Below are 26,820 nucleotides of genomic sequence, written 5' to 3'. Positions count from 1 at the left end.
TTTTTTTAAGGGAGAATTTATAAAACCAAAAAAAAATAAATAAATAGGCTTTCTATGGCCCACTATTTGTGAGAGAGATGGCACGCTCAGGACTGGCACACAAGCCCAGAGGCCAATATTAATCTCCCACTTTTTTTTTTTTTCCAGGGAAAATTTATAAACCCAATAAAAAAAAATAAAAATAAAAAGGCTTTCTATGGCCCACTATCTGAGAGAGAGAGATGGCACGCTTAGGACTGGCACACAAGCCCAAAGGCCAATATTAATCTCCCACTGATTGATTTATTGATTTTTTCAGGTAGAATTTAGAACCCAAATAAAGCAAAAAAAAAAAAAAAATGGGCTTTCTATGGCCCACTGAGTGAGTGATGATGCACACAGGAGTCAGGAGTGGCACACAAGCCCTGAGGCCAATATTTTTCTCCCACTGATTGATGTAGTGATTTTTTCAGGTACATTTTAGAACCCAAATCAAGCAAAAAAATAAATAGGCTTTCTATGGCCCACTATTTGTGAGAGAGATGGCACGCTCAGGACTGGCACACAAGCCCAGAGGCCAATATTAATCTCCCACTTTTTTTGGGGGGGTTCCAGGGAAAATTTATAAACCCAATAAAAAAAAAAATAAATAGGCTTTCTATGGCCCACTATCTGAGAGAGAGAGATGGCACGCTTAGGACTGGCACACAAGCCCAAAGGCCAATATTAATCTCCCACTGATTGATTTATTGATTTTTTCAGGTAGAATTTAGAACCCAAATAAAGCAAAAAAAAAAAAAAAATGGGCTTTCTATGGCCCACTGAGTGAGTGATGATGCACACAGGAGTCAGGAGTGGCACACAAGCCCTGAGGCCAATATTTTTCTCCCACTGATTGATGTAGTGATTTTTTCAGGTAGATTTTAGAACCAAAATCAAGCAAAAAAATAAATAGGCTTTCTATGGCCCACTGACTGAGAGATGGCACACACAGGAGTCAAGAGTGGCACACAAGCCCTGAGGCCAATATTTTTCTCCCACTGATTGATGTAGTGATTTTTTCAGGTAGATTTTCTAACCCAAATCAAGCAAAAAAATAAATAGGCTTTCTATGGCCCACTGAGTGAGAGATGACACAGACAGGGATGGCACTCTAGCAGAAATGTCAATCTTAATCTCCCACACAAAAAAAAAAAAAACAGGGAGTGTCCTTCAATTACTATCTCCCTGCAGTAATCTCAGCCAGGTATGGCAGGCAGCAATAAGGAGTGGACTGATGCACAAATTAAATAAAAAGTGTGTACAAACAAAAAAGATAGCTGTGCAGAAAGGAAGGAACAAGAGGATTTGTGCTTTGAAAAAAGCAGTTGGTTTGCACAGCGGCGTACACACAGCAATGCAGCTATCAGGGAGCCTTCTAGGGCAGCCCAATGAGCTACAGCGCTGAGGGGGAAAAAAAAAAAAATGTAGCTTCCACTGTCCCTGCACACCGAAGGTGGTGTTGGGCAGTGGAAATCGCTACAGCACAAGCGGTTTGGTGGTTAATGGACCCTGCCTAACGCTATCCCTGCTTCTGACGAAGCGGCAGCAACCTCTCCCTAAGCTCAGATCAGCAGCAGTAACATGGCGGTCGGCGGGAACGCCCCTTTATAGCCCCTGTGACGCCGCAGACAGCAAGCCAATCACTGCAATGCCCTTCTCTAAGATGGTGGGGACCAGGACCTATGTCATCACGCTGCCCACACTCTGCGTTTACCTTCATTGGCTGAGAAATGGCGCTTTTCGCGTCATTGAAACGCGACTTTGGCGCGAAAGTCGCGTACCGCATGGCCGACCCCGCACAGGGGTCGGATCGGGTTTCATGAAACCCGACTTTGCCAAAAGTCGGCGACTTTTGAAAATGAACGACCCGTTTCGCTCAACCCTAGTCATTGTCACACACACATAGTGTATATATATATATATATATATATATATATATATATATATATTACATAGATAGAAGAAAAGCCGGCAATTCATCTGCCGTGTACTGTAAAATCACTGCAGGAGCCGACAGGATACATAGAAGAGATGGATTACATACAGTAAATACACATAGAATAGTTATACAGATGTGTATATTGTGATGCAGTGACCCCTGTTACAGCTAGGGGCGCTGCATGTTCTCCTCAGAATACGCACGGAGGCGTAACGAGACCATGGGAATGCATCGCAGTTGCAGACATAATTTTGATGGTAAGACAACGTCCGGAATTATTGTAAATGGCCGGTATGTGTCGAAGAGGAGATCCTATGTGCTGTAAGCCGATAATGTTGCTCTTGGACCTGTAGTTCTACAAGCCTTGTATATGTGTAGCTTTAAAGGGAGGCTTACAGGTTTAGTAGGAGAGCTAGGAGGGTCTGGCTAACCACACACACCTCCCACTTATGGGTGTGGTTACAAGTACATAATGTGACCATGGTGTGGTCACATGGGCTGTCTCTCTCTGCTTGGAAGGTCCTGTGTGTGGACCGAATTCCTGGGAAGCACAAAGTGGAGACATGTTCCTGCAGAGACCGTGACGGCTATCTGGGTTGGAGGAAGCTACTGTCCTTTGGTGGGTCTGGAACTCACTGATGCGTATCTGCCAGGCAAGTGGGTAATCCCCATAAGGCAGCTTCTCCGGGGGATAGGACCCATGTGATGTCAGCCGGTGAAAACCTGCAACGCTGCAAAGCAGGTAATCCAGACTGTGTGTTTGGCTCCAGAGCGAGCCTGAATATTGGACTCTACCGAGTATGGTCACAGTCCTGATGGAGCAGAGCCATGTTATGAATATTGATGAGCGAATATTCTCCTTACTCGAGATTTCTCGAGCATGCTCGGGGGTCCTCCTAGAATTTTTTAGTGCTCGGAGTTTTACTTTTTAGCGCCGCAGCTGAATGATTTACATCTAGCCTGGTTGCTAGGGAATCCCCACATGCACTTATGCTGCCTAACAGATGTAAATCATTCAGCTGCGGCGCTAAAAAGTAAAACTCAGAGCACTAAAAAATACTCGGAGAACACCCGAGCATGCTTGAGATATCTCAAGTAACGAGTATATTCACTCATCACTAGTTATGAACACTTGTTTTGCCAGATCAAGGCTGTTACTTTGTGTTTGTATCGCTGAGGTTTATGGAAAAATAAACCCAGTTGAACTTTTAAAGAAAATACAGTCCTGCTGTGTTTTACCGCTGCCAAGCGAGAATTCCCCAACCCCTTAATGATTGCTGCATCACAATATATACTGAATATATCTATTCTATCTATTCTAATCTGTCACTCTGTGATATTAGTGTACGTGACAGCTTAATTGCCAGCTTTACTTATATCTATCTATTGTAGAGGTTTTACTCACGCAGAAGAGGTTTTGATGTAGGCCCAGGAAGCGATTTCAGGTTCAGGTTTTGTCAAGGCTCCCGGGTGTAACTAAATGGCAAATCAGACTTTTTTTTGCGATCGCAGTTATACGGTTAATAACAGTGATCGCAACCCCGGGGTCGGTAAAAACTGACTCGAATCATGTTCTCTGGGATCTCGTCTACCACTGGCAACAGAGACCCCAGAGAAATTCCGATTCTGGGGGGCGCTATTTAATTTTTCCACAGCACGGTTAACAAGCGGCGCTGTGGTTTAACCCCTTCAAGACCCAGCCTGTTTTTACCTTTCTGACCCTGCCAATTTTTACAGTTCTGACGACTGTCAATTTATGAGGTTATAACTCTGGAACGCTTCAACAGATCCTGATGATTCTGACACTGTTTTTTCGTGACATATTGTACTTCATGATAGTGGTAAAATTTATTTGATATGACTTGCGTTTATTTGTGAAAAAAATGGAAATTTGGCAAAAAGTCATATCACACAAAATAGTTAATATATAATATTTCCCACATGTCTACTTTACATCAGCACAATTTTGGAACCCAAAATTTTTTTTGTTAGAAAGTTATAAGGGTTAAAAGTTGACCAACGATTTCTAATTTTTTTTAACAAATTTTACAAAACCATTTTTTTAGGGACCACATAACATTTGAAGTCACTGTGAGGGGTAAATATGAAATAAAATACCCAAAAGTGACACCATTCTACAAACTGCACCCCTCAAGCTGATCAAAACCACATTCAAGAAGTTTATTAACCCTACAGGTGCTTCACAGCAGCTAAAGGAACGTGGCAAGAAAAAATAAACATTTAACTTTTTAGTCACAAAAATGATCTTTCAGCAACAATTTTTTTATTTTCACAACTGTAAAAGGAGAAAATGGACCACAAAAGTTGTTGTACAATTTCTCCTGAGTACGCTGATACCCCATATATGGGGGGAAACCACTGGTTGGGCGCACGGCAGGGCTCGGAAGGGAAGGAGCACCTTTTGACTTTTTGAACACAAAATTGGTTGGAATTGATAGCGGACGCCATGTTGCATTTGTAGAGCCCCTGATGTGCCTGAACATTGGAAAACCCCCACAAGTGACCCCAGTTTGAAAACTAGACCCTTCAAGGAACTTATCTAGATGAGTGGCAAGCACTTTGAACCCCCAGGTGCTTCACAGCAGTTTAGAGCCGAAAATAAAAAGTCACATTTTTTCCACAAAAATGCAATGATTTTTTTTATTTTCACAAGTGTAATAGGAGAAAATGGACCACAAAAGTTGTTGTGCAATTTCTTCTGAGTACACCGATACCACATATGTGGGGAAAAATGTTATGATTAGGTAATTCAGTACCACAATGGACATAGAAGTCAGAGCACATACAGTGATCTGACAATAGCCCAAAAACATAGAACGAGCTCTGAGACGTGGGAACTCTGCTGACCGCAATCCCCAATCCTCTCCAACCACACTAGAGGCAGCCGTGGATTGCGCCCAACGCTCCCTATGCAACTCGGCACAGCCTGAGAAACTAGCTAGCCTGAAGATAGAAAATTGTTATGTAGGCAATCCAGTGACACAGTGTGCCAGCAATCAGAGCACATACAGTGATTTGATAAAAACCCAAAAACAATAGAACGAGCTCTGAGACGTGGAATCTCTGTAGACCGCAATACCTGAACCTATCCTAAACACAACTAAAGGCAGCTGTGGATTGCGCCTGTCACTACCTATGCAACTCGGCACAGCCTGAGGAGCTGACTAGCCTGAAGATAGAAAAACAAGCCTGACTTGCCTCAGAGAAATACCCCAAAGGAAAAGGCAGCCCCCCACATATAATGACTGTTAGCAAGATGAAAAGACAAACGTAGGGATGAAAAAGATTCAGCAAAGTGAGGCCCGATATTCTAGATAGAGCGAGGATAGCAAAGAGAACTTTGCAGTCTACAAAAAACCCTAAAGCAAAAAACCACGCAAAGGGGGCAAAAAGACCCACCGTGCCGAACTAACGGCACGGCGGTGCACCCTTTGCGTCTCAGAGCTTCCAGCAAAAACGAATAGACAAGCTGGACAGAAAAAGTAGCAACAAAAGCAAAGAAACACTTATCTAAGCAGAGCAGCAGGCCACAGGAAAGATCCAGAAGCTCAGGTCCAACACTGGAACATTGACAAGGAGCAAGGAAGACAGAATCAGGTGGAGTTAAATAACAAAGCAGCCAACGAGCTCACCAGAACACCTGAGGGAGGAAGCTCAGAAGCTGCAGTACCACTTGTGACCACAGGAGTGAATTCAGCCACAGAATTCACAACAGAAAATAAGCCTACCTTGCCTCAGAGAAATACCCCAAAGGAAAAGGCAGCCCCCCACACACAATGACCGTGAGTTAAGATGAAAAGACAAACGTAGAGATGAAATAGATTTAGCAAAGTGAGGCCCGACTTTCTGAACAGAGCGAAGATAGGAAAGGTAACCTTGCGGTCAACACAAAACCCTACAAACAACTACGCAAAGGGGGCAAAAAGACCCTCTGTACCGACTAACGGCACGGAGGTACACCCTCTGCGTCCCAGAGCTTCCAGCAAGCAAGAAAAACCAAATAAGCAAGCTGGACAGGAAAAACAGCAAACAAAAATAACACAAGCGAAACTTAGCTATGCAGAGCAGCAGGCCACAGGAACGATTCAGGAGGAAGCAAGTCCAAAACTAGAACATTGACTGGAGGCCAGGATCAGAGCACCAGGTGGAGTTAAATAGAGCAGCACCTAACGACTTCACCACATCAGCTGAGGAAGGAAACTCAGAAGCCGCAGTACCACTCTCCTCCACCAACGGAAGCTGACAGACAGAATCAGCCGAAGTACCACTTGTGACCACAGGAGGGAGCTCTGCCACAGAATTCACAACAGTACCCCCCCCTTGAGGAGGGGTCACCGAACCCTCACCAGAGCCCCCAGGACGACCAGGATGAGCCATATGAAAGGCACGAAGAAGATCGGGAGCATGGACATCAGAGGCAAAGACCCAGGAATTATCTTCCTGAGCATAACCCTTCCACTTAACCAGATACTGGAGTTTCCGTCTCGAAACACGAGAATCCAAAATCTTCTCCACAATATACTCCAACTCCCCCTCCACCAAAACCGGGGCAGGAGGATCAACAGATGGAACCATAGGTGCCACGTATCTCCGCAACAATGAACTATGGAATACGTTATGGATGGAAAAAGAATCTGGAAGGGTCAAACGAAAAGACACAGGATTAAGAACCTCAGAAATCCTATATGGACCAATGAAACGAGGCTTAAATTTAGGAGAGGAAACCTTCATAGGAATATGACGAGATGACAACCAAACCAAATCCCCAACACGAAATCGGGGACCCACACAGCGTCTGCGATTAGCAAAACGTTGAGCATTCTCCTGGGACAAGGTCAAATTGTCCACTACATGAGTCCAGATCTGCTGCAACCTGTCCACCACAGTATCCACACCAGGAAAGTCCGAAGACTCAACCTGTCCTGAAGAGAAACGAGGATGGAACCCAGAGTTGCAGAAAAACGGCGAAACCAAGGTAGCCGAGCTGGCCCGATTATTAAGGGCAAACTCAGCCAAAGGCAAAAAGGACACCCAGTCATCCTGATCAGCAGAAACAAAGCATCTCAGATATGTTTCCAAGGTCTGATTGGTTCGTTCGGTCTGGCCATTAGTCTGAGGATGGAAAGCCGAGGAAAAAGACAAGTCAATGCCCATCCTAGCACAAAAGGCTCGCCAAAACCTCGAAACAAACTGCGAACCTCTGTCAGAAACGATATTCTCCGGAATGCCATGTAAACGAACCACATGCTGGAAGAACAATGGCACCAAATCAGAGGAGGAAGGTAATTTAGACAAGGGTACCAAATGGACCATCTTAGAGAAGCGATCACAAACCACCCAAATGACTGACATTTTTTGAGAGACGGTAAGATCTGAAATAAAATCCTTAGAGATATGTGTCCAAGGCCTCTTCGGGACCGGCAAGGGCAAAAGCAACCCACTGGCACGAGAACAGCAGGGATTAGCCCGAGCACAAATCCCACAGGACTGCACAAAAGAACGCACATCCCGTGACAGAGATGGCCACCAAAAGGATCTAGCCACTAACTCTCTGGTACCAAAGATTCCAGGATGACCAGCCAACACCGAACAATGAACCTCAGAGATAACTCTATTCGTCCACCTATCAGGGACAAACAGTTTCTCCGCTGGGCAACGATCAGGTTTATTAGACTGAAATTTTTGCAGCACCCGCCGCAAATCAGCGGAGATGGCAGACACAATTACTCCCTCTTTGAGAATACCCGCCGGCTCAGATAAACCCGGAGAGTCGGGCACAAAACTCCTAGACAGGGCATCCGCCTTCACATTTTTAGAGCCCGGAAGGTACGAAACCACAAAGTCAAAACGGGAGAAAAACAGCGACCAGCGAGCCTGTCTAGGATTCAACCGCTTGGCAGACTCGAGATAAGTCAAGTTCTTGTGATCAGTCAAGACCACCACGCGATGCTTAGCTCCTTCAAGCCAATGACGCCACTCCTCGAATGCCCACTTCATTGCCAGCAACTCTCGATTGCCAACATCATTCGCTCAGCAGGCAAAAACTTCCTGGAAAAGAAGGCGCATGGTTTCATCACCGAGCAATCAGAACTTCTCTGCGACAAAACAGCCCCCGCTCCAATTTCAGAAGCATCAACCTCGACCTGGAACGGAAGCGAAACATCTGGCTGACATAACACAGGGGCAGAAGAAAAACGACGCTTCAACTCTTGAAAAGCTTCCACAGCAGCAGAAGACCAATTGACCACATCAGCACCCTTCTTGGTCAAATCGGTCAATGGTTTAGCAATACTAGAAAAATTGCAGATGAAGCGACGATAAAAATTAGCAAAGCCCAGGAACTTTTGCAGACTCTTCAGAGATGTCGGCTGAGTCCAATCATGGATGGCCTGGACCTTAACAGGATCCATCTCGATAGTAGAAGGGGAAAAAATGAACCCCAAAAATGAAACCTTCTGAACACCAAAGAGACACTTTGATCCCTTCACAAACAAAGAATTAGCACGCAGGACCTGGAACACCGTTCTGACCTGCTTCACGTGAGACTCCCAATCATCCGAGAAGACCAAAATATCATCCAAGTACACAATCAGGAATTTATTCAGGTACTCTCGGAAGATGTCATGCATAAAGGACTGAAACACTGATGGAGCATTGGCAAGTCCGAAAGGCATAACTAGGTATTCAAAATGGCCCTCGGGCGTATTAAATGCAGTTTTCCATTCATCGCCTCGCTTAATACGCACAAGATTATATGCACCACGAAGATCTATCTTGGTGAACCAACTAGCCCCCTTAATCCAAGCAAACAAATCAGATAACAGCGGCAAGGGGTACTGAAATTTTACCGTGATCTTATTTAGAAGGCGGTAATCTATACAAGGTCTCAGCGAACCATCCTTCTTGGCCACAAAAAAGAACCCCGCTCCCAATGGCGACGACGACGGGCGAATATGCCCCTTCTCCAAGGACTCCTTTACGTAACTCCGCATAGCGGCGTGCTCAGGTACAGATAAATTAAACAGTCGACCTTTTGGAAATTTACTACCAGGAATCAAATCGATAGCACAATCACAATCCCTATGCGGAGGTAGGGCATCGGACTTGGGCTCATTAAATACATCCCGGTAATCAGACAAGAACTCTGGGACCTCAGAAGGGGTGGATGATGAAATAGACAGGAATGGGACATCACCATGTACCCCCTGACAACCCCAGCTGGACACAGACATGGATTTCCAATCTAATGCTGGATTATGGACCTGTAGCCATGGCAACCCCAACACGACCACGTCATGCAGATTATGCAACACCAGAAAGCGAATATCCTCCTGATGTGCAGGAGCCATGCACATGGTCAGCTGGGTCCAGTACTGAGGCTTATTCTTGGCCAAAGGCGTAGCATCAATTCCTCTCAATGGAATAGGACACTGCAAGGGCTCCAAGAAAAACCCACAACGCCTGGCATACTCCAAGTCCATCAAATTCAGAGCAGCGCCTGAATCCACAAATGCCATGACAGAATAAGATGACAAAGAGCAGATCAAAGTAACGGACAAAAGAAATTTTGACTGTACTGTACCAATGGTGGCAAACCTAGCGAACCGCTTAGTGCGTTTAGGACAATCAGAGATAGCATGAGTGGAATCAGTACAGTAGAAACACAGCCCATTCTGACGTCTGTGTTCTTGCCGTTCAACTCTGGTCAAAGTCCTATCACACTGCATAGGCTCAGGTTTATGCTCAGATAATACCGCCAAATGGCGCACAGATTTACGCTCATGCAAGCGTCGACCGATCTGAATGGCCAAAGACATAGACTCATTTAGACCAGCAGGCATAGGAAATCCCACCATGACATCCTTAAGGGCTTCAGAGAGACCCTTTCTGAAAATAGCTGCGAGCGCACCTTCATTCCATTGAGTGAGCACGGACCACCTTTTAAATTTCTGACAGTAAATCTCAATCTCATCCTGACTCTGACACAGAGCCAGCAAATTTTTCTCTGCCTGATCCACCGAATTAGGTTCATTGTACAGCAATCCGAGCGCCAGGAAAAACGCATCAATATTACTTAATGCAGGATCTCCTGGCGCAAGGGAAAATGCCCAGTCTTGAGGGTCGCCACGCAAAAAAGAAATAATAATTCTAACTTGTTGAACTGGGTCACCAGAGGAGCGAGGTTTCAAGGCCAGAAACAGTTTGCAATTATTTTTGAAATTCACAAACTTGGCTCTATCACCATAAAACAAATCAGGAATAGGAATTCTTGGTTCTAACATAGGATTCTGAACCACCAAATCTTGAATCTTTTGTACATTTATAACGAGATTATCCATTGAAGAGCACAGACCCTGAATGTCCATGTCCACACCTGTGTCCTGAACCACCCAAATGTCTAGGGGAAAAAAAATGCAAAACACAGTGCAAAGAAAAAAAAATGGTCTCAGAACTTCTTTTTTCCCTCTATTAGGAATCATTAGTACTTTGGGCCTCCAGTACTGTTATGATTAGGTAATTCAGTACCACAATGGACATAGAAGTTAGAGCACATACAGTGATCTGACAATAACCCAAAAATATAGAACGAGCTCTGAGACGTGGGAACTCTGCTGACCGCAATCCCCAATCCTCTCCAACCACACTAGAGGCAGCCGTGGATTGCGCCCAACGCTCCCTATGCAACTCGGCACAGCCTGAGAAACTAGCTAGCCTGAAGATAGAAAATAAGCCTACCTTGCCTCAAAGAAATACCCCAAAGGAAAAGGCAGCCCCCCACACACAATGACCGTGAGTTAAGATGAAAAGACAAACGTAGAGATGAAATAGATTTAGCAAAGTGAGGCCCGACTTTCTGAACAGAGCGAGGATAGGAAAGGTAACCTTGCGGTCAACACAAAACCCTACAAACAACCACGCAAAGGGGGCAAAAAGACCCTCCGTACCGACTAACGGCACGGAGGTACACCCTCTGCGTCCCAGAGCTTCCAGCAAGCAAGAAAAACCAAATAAGCAAGCTGGACAGAAAAAACATCAAACAAAAATAACACAAGCGAAACTTAGCTATGCAGAGCAGCAGGCCACAGGAACGATCCAGGAGGAAGCAAGTCCAAAACTAGAACATTGACTGGAGGCCAGGATCAGAGCACCAGGTGGAGTTGAATAGAGCAGCACCTAACGACTTCACCACATCAGCTGAGGAAGGAAACTCAGAAGCCGCAGTACCACTCTCCTCCACCAACGGAAGCTCACAGACAGAATCAGCCGAATACCACTTGTGACCACAGGAGGGAGCTCTGCCACAGAATTCACAACAGGAAAACCACTGTTTGGGCGCACGGCAGGGCTCGGAATGGAAGGAGTGACATTTTGGATTGCAGATTTTGATGGAATGGTCTGCAGGCGTCATGTTGTGTTTGCAGAGCCCCTGATGTGCCTAAACAGTGGAAACCTCTCACAAGTGACCCCATTTTTAAAACTAGACCCTTCCAAGGAACTTATCTAGCTGTGTGGTGAGCACTGCCAGGTGGTTCACAAAAGTTTAGAACGTAGAGCCGTGAAAATAAAAAAAAAATCACATTTTTTTCCACAAAAATGATTTTTCAGCAATGATTTTTTTTATTTTCACAAGTGTAAAAGGAGAAAATGTACCACAAAAGTTGTTGTGCAATTTCTCAGGAGTACGCAGATACCCCATATGTGGGGGAAAACCACTGTTTGGGCACACGGCAGGGCTCGGAATGAAAGGAGTGATGTTTTGGATTGCAGATTTTGATGGAATGGTCTGCAGGTGTCATGTTGTGTTTGCAGAGCCCCTGATGTGCCTAAACAGTGGAAACCTCTCACAAGTGACCCCATTTTGGAATCTACAACCCTGAATGAATGGGTTATATGTAAGTGTGGTGTAATATGTAAGATGTGCGGAGTACATCAGATTTATAAAAGTGTGTGTCAACAGAGTATAAACAAATTTTATTAATTTGTGGACGTGTGGTATGCTTTGAAGCAGTCCTTAATGCAAAGGCCAGGTTTCTCAGGGCAGGTTTCACAATTCCCCTCTTGGAGCATACTCTGCACCGTTTTTGTGATCAGCCTGTCCTCGCTGTTTGAGGAACCTGTCCTGGGAGATGTTGACCTGGGACGATATGGGAACTATCAGTTTCGGAAATACTGGGACCCTCACCTCCCTGAGTGCCAAACATTAGGGCCTTGATGTCTACATCCTGAAACTGAAGGAAGGTCCCCGTATTGCCTGCAGATCGGAACAGCACATAAACATTGTACATTGCCATCTGTACAATGTGCAAGGCCAATTTTTTGTACCATACTTTGGCTTTTCGCATGGCATGTATGGTTGGAGGACCTGATCTGAAAGATCCACACACCCCATGTACCGATTGTAATCCAAGATACAATCTGGCTTTGGGACTTGTGTTGTGGTCCCACGAAGTGACAAGGGTACCTGGACCTCTTACTGGGCAGGTATTGTCGGAATTTTAGCCTCCCTTTGAAGTGAACGAGAGATTCATCAATAGCGATGTCCCTCTGGGGTATGTATGCCTCAGCAAATTTTCTGCTGAAGTGTTCAACCACTGGCCAAATTTTATACAGAGATGATCAAAGTTAGATTAGTCTCGGGGAGGACACTGAGCACTATCATTATAATGCAAAAATTTATGGATACCTTCAAATCGTTTCCTTGTCATGGCCATGCAGAATACCGGTGTACTGTAGAGAATATCAGTACTCCAGTATTGACGAATCTCTGTTTTTTTTATTATGCCCATATGCAGCAAAATTCCCCAAAATGTCATCATCTCTGCTGCATTTACGGGGGTCCATCTGGCGTATGATGACGTGGGATTTTGGGTAAAAAATTGTTGGGCATACAGGTTTGTCTGGGCCACCATAAGATTTATTATTTCATCACTGAAAAAGAATTTGAAGAAGTCAATTTCAGTGAGGCCAGTGGTGTCAAACTGGATTCCTGAGCTGCTGCTGAAATCCGGAATGACGGGCTGAAAATTTTCAGGGGGTGCAATCCATACGGGATCAATTGCTGCAGGAGTTGCCTGGGTCCTAGGGCGCCTTGTTGGGGGTCCTTCCTCACCAGATGAGGAGGAGGATGAGGAATAGAGGAATGTGGGATCTTCCTCACTGGCTGAATCCGTGTCGGACGCAAGGGTGGCGTAAGCCTCCTCTGGTGAATAGCGCCTTGTTGACGAATGAGCCATTTTTATTTTTTTCCCAAACCCTGGGGATGTGTGTGTAAGTGGTGCTTTTACATGTGTAATGCGTGGGCCTTGTGTAATAGGGTACTCTTTATTATAACAAAAGGAGAGAAAGTAGAAAAGAAAAAAATGAAAAAAAATAATCAGATGTTAAAAAAAAAAAAAAAGTTTGTAAAAAAAAATTAGATGTTCACTACACTAATGCACTCCCTATAAATTTACCCGCCGCAAATAATTCTTTTTACAAAAGAAAAATGGACATCAGCAACAATGTGACGTACGCTTCCCTAATGCACTCGCTAAAAAGTTAATCGATGCAACTAATTCTTTTTTTACAAAAGAAAAACGGACATCAGCAACAATGTGACGTGCGCTCCCCTAATGCACTAGAAATTACCCAGCGATAGCAACAAACACTGACGCCGGCAAAACCTAAAACACTACCTATAAAACTACTCTACAATTTTTTTTCCCCTACAGCAAGATCGGAAGTCACCTAACACTGACGCCGACTAGACCTAATACACTACCTATAAAAGTACTCTATATGATTTTGTTTTCTATAAAAGATCGGTCGTCACTAACGCTGTGATGCCGGCTATGCTACCTTGCTACGTCTAAAACTACGCTGTACTAACTACTATAATTATTTTTTTCTAAAAAAAAAAAAAAAACAAGAAACGGACGTCACTTAGACTGTGATGTCCCTACGCTAACTAGCTAAAAAGAGAAAAATCCCTGTGGTGCAGTCTCCGATCAGCAGCGATACTGATCAGAGCGCTGCAGACACAGGAAGAGAACAAATGCTCTGTGCAGGATGGAGCGCACACAAAAAAAGCACAAAAAATGTGCACTAAAATTCAGTTGGAGGTGGGGGAGGGGGTATTGTTACAGGGAGGGGGGATGGAAAAGGGGGCGTCACCAACACTGACGCTGGCTACGCTACATCTAAAACTACACTGTACTAACTACTATTATTATTTTCTAAAAAAAAAAAAAATTGGACGTCGCTTAGACTGCGAAGTCCGCTATGATAACTATCTAAAAAAAGAAAAATTCCCGTAGCGCAGTCTCTGATCAGCAGCGATACTGGTCAGAGCGCTGCGGACACGGGAAGAGCACGAATGCTCTGCACGGGACGCTGCACACAGGAAAAAAGTGTGCAAAAAAAATCAATTAGAGGGTGGGGGAGTGGAGGTGGAGAGGGGTACTGGAACAGGAATGGGAAAGGGGTGGGGGAGGTGCTGCTGCTCTGCTGTGATCACAGGCCTCACACAGCAGGCATATGGCAGCAGAGAGCACACAGCACAGAGCACAAGATGGAGCAGGACGCTGCAGGAGGCAGGAGATCGCCAGGTTTATCACACTGGCCACCAATGGATTCTTTCTCTCAAGGTACACAGAGGGGCTTAGACCACCGCTCTGCATGCCAAATCTGAGGTAAAGTTGGCGTTCAGGGCGATGATCGGTATTTTAAATTAACCCCTTTGGCGCTGATTGGCTAGAAGCTATTGTTCAGCCAATCAGTGCCCTAGGGGTTAATCAGGTGAGGTGACGTGGTGATCACCCCACTCACTGTGACGGCTGTGATTGGTGCTATGTAACTCAGCACAGATCACAGCCGGTCACATGCTTTTTTTTTTTTTTTAATAACTATTGCTTTATTGCTGTGATTGGCTGGTCAATTCTGACCAGCCAATCACAGCGCTCACCGATGTGAGGGGGGGCGGTGCAGCCCCCCGGGGCTACGAGCGGAGATGGTCTGATGTCATGGACAGCAGCCATCGGAACCCAGTCACCGTGCGATGCCACGTTGTGACCGGAAAATGACGACGCCGTACTAGTATTGCGCTGGAAACACAAATAATCCAGCACTTCATATTTATCAGGGCCGAAGGTTTGAAAATTGTCAAGACCTTTCCCAAATGTTAAATTGGCATATCGCCAGGTGAAATACTCCAATAGATGCTTTCAACACAACAAAGAAAACAGAGTATGTATATCACCAACGCATCAATTCGATAAAAAGTATTTTATTAAACATTTATAATGACATATAACATTAAGATGTAAAAAACACAAAGAGAAAACAACAGCTGAACACTCAAAGGGAGGATCACCGCTCCACTAGTAGAACTTGGCAGAGCACATACCCATATATAAATAGAAACTCCATTACTACCGATGCTTTCAGATTCGTATAAAGAACAGTCACATTTTCATCAAAGAGTACACATATGTCCAGAAGCACCACCCAGTTTTCAGAGGCATACAGTGGGGCAAAAAAGTATTTAGTCAGTCAGCAATAGTGCAAGTTCCACCACTTAAAAAGATGAGAGGCGTCTGTAATTTACATCATAGGTAGACCTCAACTATGGGAGACAAACTGAGAAAAAAAAAATCCAGAAAATCACATTGTCTGTTTTTTTAACATTGTATTTGCATATTATGGTGGAAAATAAGTATTTGGTCAGAAACAAAACTTCATCTCAATACTTTGTAATATATCCTTTGTTGGCAATGACAGGTCAAACGTTTTCTGTAAGTCTTCACAAGGTTGCCACACACTGTTGTTGGTATGTTGGCCCATTCCTCCATGCAGATCTCCTCTAGAGCAGTGATGTTTTTGGCTTTTCGCTTGGCAACACGGACTTTCAACTCACTCCAAAGGTTTTCTATAGGGTTGAGATCTGGAGACTGGCTAGGCCACTCCAGGACCTTGAAATGCTTCTTACGAAGCCACTCCTTCGTTGCCCTGGCGGTGTGCTTTGGATCATTGTCATGTTGAAAGACCCAGCCACGTTTCATCTTCAATGCCCTTGCTGATGGAAGGAGGTTTGCACTCAAAATCTCATGATACATGGCCCCATTCATTCTTTCATATACCCGGATCAGTCGTCCTGGCCCCTTTGCAGAGAAACAGCCCCAAAGCATGATGTTTCCACCACCATGCTTTACAGTAGGTATGGTGTTTGATGGATGCAACTCAGTATTCTTTTTCCTCCAAACACGACAAGTTGTGTTTCTACCAAACAGTTCCAGTTTGGTTTCATCAGACCATAGGACATTCTCCCAAAACTCCTCTGGATCATCCAACTGCTCTCTAGCAAACTTCAGACGGGCCCGGACATGTACTGGCTTAAGCAGTGGGACACGTCTGGCACTGCAGGATCTGAGTCCATGGTGGCGTAGTGTGTTACTTATGGTTGGCCTTGTTACATTGGTCCCAGCTCTCTGCAGTTCATTCACTAGGTCCCCCCGTGTGGTTCTGGGATTTTTGCTCACCGTTCTTGTGATCATTCTGACCCCACAGGGTGGGATTTTGCGTGGAGCCCCAGATCGAGGGAGATTATCAGTGGTCTTGTATGTCTTCCATTTTCTAATTATTGCTCCCACTGTTGATTTCTTCACTCCAAGCTGGTTGGCTATTGCAGATTCAGTCTTCCCAGCCTGGTGCAGGGCTACAATTTTGTTTCTGGTGTCCTTTGACAGCTCTTTGGTCTTCACCATAGTGGAGTTTGGAGTCAGACTGTTTGAGGGTGTGCACAGGTGTCTTTTTATACTGATAACAAGTTTAAACAGGTGCCATTACTACAGGTAATGAGTGGAGGAAAGAGGAGACTCTTAAAGAAGAAGTTACAGGTCTGTGAGAGCCAGAAATTTTGATTGTTTGTTTCTGACCAAATACTTATTTTCCACCATAATATGCAAATAAATTGTTAAAAAAACAGACAATGTGATTTTCTGGATTTTTTTTTCTCAGTTTGTCTCCCATAGTTGAGGTCTACCTATGATGTAAATTACAGACGCCTCTCATCTTTTTAAGTGGTGGAACTTGCACTATTGCTGACTGACTAAATACTTTTTTGCCCCACTGTATATATATCATTGGTATTATTGCTCACCCATTGTCAGTCTGGAACGTGCAGAGATCCGCCCTATGACCCCTGATGCGCGTTTCGCGTTAGATGGCTTTTTCAAAGGGGATATGAACTAATCCTGCGACTGCCCGTCCTTTTATAGTGATGTAATCCACTGATTGGAAGCTGCGCATGCGCCCGCGTCCCCCCGCACTCACAAGGAGCCGCCTCCTGTCAGCGTCAATGCCCAGTGCGCATGCGGGCGAAAATACACCTGGTGACATCAGACGCATGCACACTGTGCATCCCTGTCGCCATGTAGAGGTACGCTGTGCGGGATGGACCACGGTGCGCACACGCACTATTAGCGGCAAGTATGAAAAGAAAGAAGAGTCCCCAAGTGCATTGCAGTGGTAAGTACAGAGTAGGCGCATACTATCTAATCCTAACAAGGAAAAAGAAGTCACTCTAATACACAAAAAGGTGAAAAAATCTCTGTTGTTATAAAAAAGTGCAAAATAGGTCGAGATGCGCACAAGCGCTATCAACGGCCATTAATTCGATATAGATAAAGGTTCAGAAATACTCATTTCCCATACATTTAGGTGGGGGTCCGGTGACACTATGTGTCTATTTTTATTTTTTCATCCACTAGCATCTGTGTATTTTCCGAACCTTTATCTATATCGAATTAATGGTCGTTGATAGCGCTTGTGCGCATCTCGACCTATTTTGCACTTTTTTATAACAACAGAGATTTTTTCACCTTTTTGTGTATTAGAGTGACGTCTTTTTCCTTGTTAGGATTAAATAGTATGCGCCTACTCTGTACTTACCACTGCAATGCACTTGGGGACTCTTCTTTTCATACTTGCCGCTGATAGTGCGTGTGCGCACCGCGGTCCATCCCGCACAGCGTACCGCTACATGGCGACAGGGATGCACAGTGCGCATGCGTCTGACGTCACCGGGTGTATTTTCGCCCGCATGCGCACTGGGCATTTATGCTGACAGGAGGCGGCTCCTTGTGAGTGCGGGGGGACGCGGGCGCATGCGCCGCTTCCAATCAGTGGATTACATCACTATAAAAGGACGGGCAGTCGCAGGATTAGTTCATATCCCCTTTGAAAAAGCCATCTAACGCGAAACGCGCGTCAGGGGTCATAGGGCGGATCTCTGCACGTTCCGAACTGACAATGGGTGAGCAATAATACCAATGATATGTATATGCCTCTGAAAACTGGGTGGTGCTTCTGGACATATGTGTACTCTTTGATGAAAACGTGACTGTTCTTTATACGAATCTGAAAGCATCGGTAGTAATGGAGTTTCTATTTATATATGGGTATGTGCTCTGCCAAGTTCTACTAGTGGAGCGGTGATCCTCCCTTTGAGTGTTCAGCTGTTGTTTTCTCTTTGTGTTTTTTACATCTTAATGTTATGTCATTATAAATGTTTAATAAAATACTTTTTATCGAATTGATGCGTTGGTGATATACATACTCTGTTTTCTTTGTTGTGTTGATAGTATTGCGCTGGTCAGAAATGCACCTCCCGCAGTGCAGTACTAGTACAGCGGAGGTCGGGAAGGGGTTAAGTACCCTTAATGGCAACCATGAAGAGGCATATTGGCGGTTGTTAAGGAGCTAAAACATTGTAATTTGCTGATATTTTACTCATGATATCCAACCCTAAGTAATCCATTCCTTCCATAATGGATGCTTTTGAAGAGTTGGGAGCAGTTTCGGGATTTCGCATAAATTACGACAAATCTCATGCTCTAGCTATCTTCAAAGCTGCTCAGAAACTGTGGCCATTCCCATTCCTCTTTCAGTGGAGGAGAGACTCCCTTCGTTATCTTGGGGTCTACCTACCTTAAACCCCCATGACATCTATAAACTGAATGTTCAACCCCTCATTTCTGTGGTTATACAGGAAATACAATCCAGGAAATCCCTTAAACTGTCCTTTTGCGGGCAAGGACCATCTGATTAAAATAATCTATTTCCCTAACATACTCTTTTCCCTTACAGACGCTGCCGGTTCTTTTATCTAAAGCTGATGACCGGCTTTTAACAAAAGTCTCCGTCAATTTATTTGGGGCTCAAGAATTAGTATTTTTAAGCTGCAACAAACTAATTCCTTGGGTGGCCTTAATCTCCCTAATATACAATAAAGTAGTTGTCTTCCACCACGCCCTGGACTGGATCTATGCCTTCACCAATACTCCAATAGATGAGGCGATGTGTAAACGTTTTAGTCTCCCTGCTCTGCTTCATCGACAAGCAGAGGTCCCAGTGGAGATTAGGGATAACCCCCTACTGTGGTCAGTAATCTTGGGATGGCACCAGGCTAGACAAATTAGTGGACTTGACCCCCATATCTTGGTGTTTCTTCCCTTCCAAGGCAATCCTTTTTTCTACAGGGTAGGCCACCTCCCATTTATCGTGTGCTTGGGAATAATGGATGTACAGTTAGGTCCATATATACTTGGACAGAGATATTTTTCTAATTTGGTTATAGACATTACCACAATGAATTTTAAACAAAACAATTCAGATGCAGTTGAAGTTCAGACTTTCAGCTTTCATTTGATGGTATCCACATTAAAATTGGATGAAGGGTTTAGGAGTTTCAGCTCCTTAACTTGTGCCACCCTGTTTTTAAAGGGACTAAAAGTAATTGGACAGATTCAACAATTTTAAATAAAATGTTTATTTTTAGTTCTTGGTTGAAAACCGTTTGTTGGCAATGACTTCCTGAAGTTTTGAACTTATTGACATCACCAGACTCTGTGTTTCCTCCTTTTTGATGCTCTGCCAGGCCTTCACTGCGGTGGTTTTCAGTTGCTGTTTGCTTGTGGGCCTTTCTGTCTGAAGTTTAGTCTTAAACAAGTGAAATGCATGCTCAATTGGGTTGAGATCAGGTGACTGACTTGGCCATTCAAGAATATTCCACTTCTTTTTTTTTTAATAAACTCCTGCGTTGCTTTGGCTTTATGTTGTGGGTCATTGTCCATCTGTAGTATGAAGCGGGAACCAATCAGTTTTGCTGCATTTGGCTGGATCTGAGCACACAGTATGGCTCTGAATAACTCAGAATTCATTCGGCTGCTATTGTCTTGTGTCACATCATCAATAAATACTAGTGACCCAGTGCCACTGGCAGCCATGCATGCCCAAGCCATCACACTGCCTCCCCCGTGTTTTACAGATGATGTGGTATACTTTGCATCATGACCTCTACTACGCCTTCGCCATACTTTTCTGTTTCCATCATTCTGGTAGAGGTTGATCTTGGTTTCATCTGTCCAAAGAATGTTATTTCAGAACTCTGCTGGCTTTTTTTAGATTTTTTTTTAGCAAAGTCCAGTCTAGCCTTTTTATTCTTGATGCTTATGAGTGGCTTGCACCGTGCAGTGAACCCTCTGTATTTACTTTCATGCAGTCTTCTCTTTATGGTAGATTTGGATATTGATACGCCTACCTCCTGGAGAGTGTCGGTCACTTGGTTGGCTGTTGTGAAGGGGTTTCTCTTCACCATGGAAATTATTCTGCGATCATCCACCACTGTTGTCTTCCGTGGGCGATAAGGGCTTTTTGCATCGATGAGTTCACCAGTGCTTTCTTTCTTTCTCAGGATGTACCTAACTGTAGATTTTGCCACTTCTAATATTGTAGCAATTTCTCGGATGAGTTTTTTCTGTTTTCGCAGTTTAAGGATGGGTTGTTTCACCTGAATGGAGAGTTCCTTTGACTGCATGTTTACTTCACAGCAAAACCTTCCAAATGCAAACACCACACCTCAAATCAACTCCAGGCCTTTTATCTGCTTAATTGAGAATGACATAATGAAGGGATTGCCCACACCTGTCCATGAAATAGCCTTGGAGTCAATTGTCCAATTACTTTTGGTCCCTTTAAAATCAGGGTGGCACATGTTAAGGAGCTGAAACTCCTAAACCCTTCATCTAATTTTAATGTGGATACCCTCAAATGAAATCTGAAAGTCTGAACTTCAACTGCATCTGAATTGGTTTTTTTTAAATTCATTGTGGTAATGTCTTTAACCAAAATTAGAAAAATGTTGTCTCTGTCCAAATATATATGGACCTAACTGTATACTGGTTTGTGACATGTTGGCGGACAATCAATATCGTCTTACTTTGGAAAACACTGTCTTTAAATACCCAATCATGGTGGGAGATAACTTTACTATTACTCAAATTAGACATTATGTAGCCTCGGTACTGCGGGATATACCGAACACAGGGAATTATTCTTTGAGTTCTATATACTCTTGCAACATCTCACAGAAACCTTTGGTGTATCTATTTCTCTTTCTCTGGAGTGGGCCATATTCAACATTCTCCCACAAGATCAGTTGGTGAGGCTTTGTGTTCAGCAGAACCGCATTTTATTCATCTGGGTGGCAGCCACCCACAAAAGTATTCTTCATCTGTGGGCACGGGATAATACTCCTTCTTTAATCTTAATTACTACGAAGGTAGCCCATCTCTTCAAGATGGACTGGATAGAGTCCATATTGAATAAAGAAAAATACACTGAATAGGTTTTCCTTACATGGTCTTCTTTTATTTATCACGCCAGGTGAATCATGGTTCCAATTTACAGACTGGTACATGAGAGAGCAAATTGACAGCAGAATTCCTGTTGGGCTTGATATTGTGCTATAAAGATGTGGATGTGTGACCGGGGGGAAAGGGGGTGGTTCTTGGTCATCGTTATAACATACTGTCTGTTCAAAGATGTCCAAAGTTCAAAGTACTGTAAAACTGTCAGAACTTTTCTAATGCTTTTGAACAATCTATACCTATGTACCCTGTTTATTGTTCAATGAAGACTTATATATATAAAAAAAATTATTTTTTTACTAAAATGTTGCTTTAGCCTCAAATCACATATTTCAGAGATTTATATGGATGCTCCAATGTCAGCACTCAGCATAGAGGATTGGATAAATGAGAGCTGAACACTACTGCAATCTTTGGGTGGTAGTTTGAACAAACAGGTCAAAAATTGCTTTAATTTTTTTTTTACAACATTCACTGTGCGATATAAGTACCGTAATAAGGCATCTGTATTCCTCAGGTCAGTATGATTACAATGATGCAAGATTTATAGAGATTTATTTTAGATTTTACTTTTACACAAAATAAAATGCTTTAACCCCTTAGTGACAGAGCCAATTTGGTACTTAATGACCGAGCCAATTTTTACAATTCTGACCACTGTCACTTTATGAGGTTATAACTCTAGAACGCTTCAACGGATCCCGCTGATTCTGACTGTTTTTTCGTGACATATTGTACTTCATGTTAGTGTAACATTTCTTCGATATTACTTGCGATTATTTATGAAAAAAACGGAAATATGGCGAAAATGTTTAAAATTTTGCAATTTTCAAACTTTGTATTTTTATGCCCTTAAATCAGAGATATGTCACGAAAAATAGTTAATAAATAACATTTCCCACATGTCTACTTTACATCAGCACAATTTTGGAAACAATTTTTTTTTGTTAGGGAGTTAAGGGTTAAAAGATGACCAGCAATTTCTCATTTTTACAACACCATTTTTTTTTAGGGACCACATCACATTTGAAGTCACTTTGAGGGGTCTATATGATAGAAAATAACGAAGTGTGACACCATTCTAAAAACTACACCCCTCAAGGATCTCAAAACCACATTCAAGAAGTTTATTAACCCTTTACGTGCTTCACAGGAACTGAAACAATGTGGAAGGAAAAAATGAAGATTTAACTTTTTTTTGCAAACATTTTAATTCAGAGCCATTTTTTTTTATTTTCACATGTGTAAAAACAGAAATGTAACCATAAATTTTGTTGTGCAATTTCTCCTGAATACACCAATGCTCCATATATGGGGATAAACAATTTTTTGGGCTCACTGCAGAACTTGGAAGTGAAGGAGCGCCGTTTGACTTTTTCAATGCAGAATTGGCTGGAATTGAGATCGGACGCCGTGTCACGTTTAGAGAGCCCCTGATGTGCCTAAACAGTGGAAACTCCCCACAAGTGACACCATTTTGGAAACTAGACCCCTTAAGGAACTTATGTAGATGTGTGGTGAGCACTTTGAACCCCCCCCCAAGTGCTTCACAGAAGTTTATAACATAGAGCCGTGAAAATATAAAATCGCATTTGATTACACAAAAATGATCTTTTCGCCCACAAATTATTATTTTCACAAGGGTAACAGGAGAAATTAGATGACAAAAGTTGTTGTGCAATTTCTCCTGAATACGTCGATACCCCATATGTTAGGGTAAACCACTGTTTGGGCGCACCGCAGAGCTTGGAAGAGAAGGAGTGCCGTTTTACTTTTTCAATGTAGAATTGGCTGGAAGCCCTGATGCGCCTAAATAGTAGAAACACCCCACAAGTGACCCCTTTTTGGAAACTAGACCCCCCATGGAACTTAGCTAGATGTGTGGTGAGAACTTTGCCCAAGTGCTTCACAGAAGTTTATAATGAAGAGTCGTGAAAATAAAAAAATAAAAATTTTTTCCACAAAAAAAGATTTTTTAGCCCCCAAGTTTTTATTTTCACAAGGGTAACAAGAGAAATTGGACCCCAAAAGTTGTTGTCCAATTTGTCCTGAGTATGCTGGTACCACATATGTGGGGGTAAACCACTGTTTGGGCGCACGGCAGAGCTTTTTGGACAAAAAACGGATCATGCAAATGTGCCCGCAGGATGCATTTTTTGCCCATAGACTTGTACTGCCGACGGATCGCGATGGATGGCCACATGTCGCGTCCGTCGTGCACTGGATCATTTGTGTTTTGGCGGACCGTCGGCACAAAAAACGTTCAATGTAACTTTTTTTGTACATCGCGTCCGCCATTTCTGAATGCGCATGCGTGGCCGTAACTCTGCCCCCTCCTCCCGAGGACATAGATTGGGCAGCGGATGCGTTGAAAAACTACATCCGCTGCCCACGTTGTGCACAATTTTCACAACGTACGTCGGTATGTCGGGTCGACGCATTGCTACGGCCCCATACCGACGTAAGTGTGAAAGAACCCTAACCCTAAATTTAGCCCCAACCCTAACCCTAAATTTAGCCCTAACCCTAGCCCTAACCCTAATTTTAGCCCCAACTGCTCTTCTCCTGCCGGCCGGCAGATGACAACAGATGGCGGGCACACTGCGCATGCGCCCGCCATTTTCTTTCCCCATGAAGACGCCGGCGGGCAGGAGAGGACGCAGGAGGACCCAGGGACACCGGTGAGTATAATAGGGTCCCCGAATCCCCCTATTTCTCTGTCCTCTGATGTGCGATCACATCAGAGAACAGAGAATTACACATTGCTTTTTTTTTCTTTTTTTTTCTTTGCGGTCGCCGGTAAACAGTTAGTTACCGGCTATCGCAAAACAGGGGTCGGTAAAACCGACCCCGATCATGTTCTTTGGGGTCTCGGCTACCCCAGGCAGCCGAGACCCCAAAGATCCTCCCGGTGCCGGCCGGCGGGCGCACTGCGCCCGCCATTTTTTGGCCGGAAAAAGATGGTGTGCCCATCGGGAGCCACGAGGAGCACCGGGGGAGACAGGTGAGTATCGGGGGGCTATCTGGGACCCCTTTTCTCTGTCCTCTGATGTGATGAGGACAGAGAAATTAAAAGGGAAATTGCGTTTTTTATTTATTTTTTTGCGATCGCCGGTAAACGGTTAATTACCGGCGATCGCAAAAGCGGGGTCGGTAAAAAAACCCCTGAATCATGTTCTCTGGGGTCTCGGCTACCCCCGGCAGCCGAGACCCCAGAGAATATCGGACTCTGGGGGGCGCTATTTACTTTTTCCACAGCGCCGTTAATTAACGGCGCTGTGGTTTAAGTACCCTTAAGTGCCGCCGTTAAAAGGCGTATCAGCGGTCGTTAAGGGGTTAACAAAAAAGTTTTTGCATCATATATATTATAGCTGTAATTTTTACATTTTTCTGCCAACAGAGTCATGTGAGGGCTTATTTTTTTGTGGGATGAGTTGAAAAGTATTTAGGGAATATAACCTTTGATCACTTTCTGTTCCATTTTTTGGAAGGCAGGATGAACAAAAGAATTCAGCATTGTTTTCATTAAGTTGTTCACAGTGTTGTAAAAGTAAAAGCCAAGTTCCCACCAACGAGTGTGCGGGCACAGATCCTGTGCCCACTTAATTGCCATGAAGGCCATTTGTGGGAATGCTCTGGAAAACAGGACATACCAGTACCTCCATTGTTGGGAAGGATTTATCTTGGCTTGGCCAAAATATTTCCCCTCATAAGATGTGGTTCAGCTCATTGAGTCATTCCAAGTAGCTGTTGGACTAGGAGTTTGGCCCACAGGTAGGATCCATTGCAGCTGGAGTCGGCAAAACTCTGCTACCCATGATGACTGCCCTAGCACATTTCTCCAGTGTATAGTTCAAAGGGTGTGATGTGTGCAGTAATGTGTTGTGCCTCAGGCTGAAAAGGAAGACAGGGATGTCTCATTTGTGCAAAACATACAGTGGGAGAAAAAAAGTATTTAGTCAGCCACCAATTGTGCAAGTTCTCCCACTTAAAAAGATGAGAGAGGCCTGTAATTTACATCATAGGTAGACTACAACTATGAGAGTCAAAACTGAGAAAACAAATCCAGAAAATCACATTCTCCGATTTGGCAAGAATTTTCTTTTCAAATTATGGTGGAAAATAAGTATTTGGTCATTAACAAACGTTCATATCAATATTTTGTTATATATCCTTTGTTGGCAATGACAGAGGTCAAACGTTTTCTGTATGTCTTCACAAGGTTGGCAGACAGTGTTGGTGGTATATTGGCCCATTCCTCCGTGCACATCTCCTCTAGAGCAGTGATGTTTTGGGCCTGTCACTGGGCAACACTGACTTTGAACTCACTCTAAAGGTTTTCTATGGGGTTGAGATCTGGACACTGGCTAGGCCGCTCCAGGACCTTCATATGCGTCTTACAAAGCCACTCCTTTGTTGCCCTGGCAACCCATCCACGTTTCATCTTCAATGCTCTTGCTGATGAAAGGAGGTTTCCACTCAAAATCTCACGATACATGGCCCCATTCATTCTTTCATGTACACGGATCAGTAGTCCAGGTCCCTTTGCAAAGAGACAGCCTCAAAGCATGATGATGCCACCCCCATGCTTCACAGTAGGCACTGTGTTCTTGGGATACAACTCAGCATTCTGTCTCCTCCAAACACGACGAGTTTTGTTTCTACCAAACAGTTCTACTTTGGTTTTATCAGACCATACAACATTCTCCCAATACTCTTCTGGATAATCCAAATGCTGTCTAGCAAATATCAGATGGGCCCGGATATGTACTGGCTTAAGCAGGGGGGACACGTCTGGCACTGCAGGATCGGAGTCCCTGGTGGCATAGTGTGTTACTGATGGTAGCCTTTGTTGCGGTGGTCCCAGCTCTAAGCAGGTCACTCATTAGGTCCCTTGTGTGGTTCTGGGATTTTTACTCACCATTCTCGGGATCTTTTGACCCCATGGGGTGAGATCTTACATGGAGCCCCAGATCAAGGGACATTATCAGTTATCTTGTATGTCTTCTATTTTATTATTATTGCTCCCACAGTTGATTTTATCACACCAAGCTGCTTGCCTATTGCAGATTTAGTCTTCCCAGCCTGGTGCAGGGCTACAATTTTGTTTCTGGTGTCCTTCGACAGCTCTTTGATCTTCACCATAGTGGAGTT

The sequence above is a fragment of the Ranitomeya imitator genome, chromosome 5, assembly GCF_032444005.1.
Source record: "Ranitomeya imitator isolate aRanImi1 chromosome 5, aRanImi1.pri, whole genome shotgun sequence".
In the NCBI taxonomy this organism is placed as follows: Eukaryota; Metazoa; Chordata; class Amphibia; order Anura; family Dendrobatidae; genus Ranitomeya; species Ranitomeya imitator.
Note: the sequence above shows the minus strand (reverse complement) of the source record.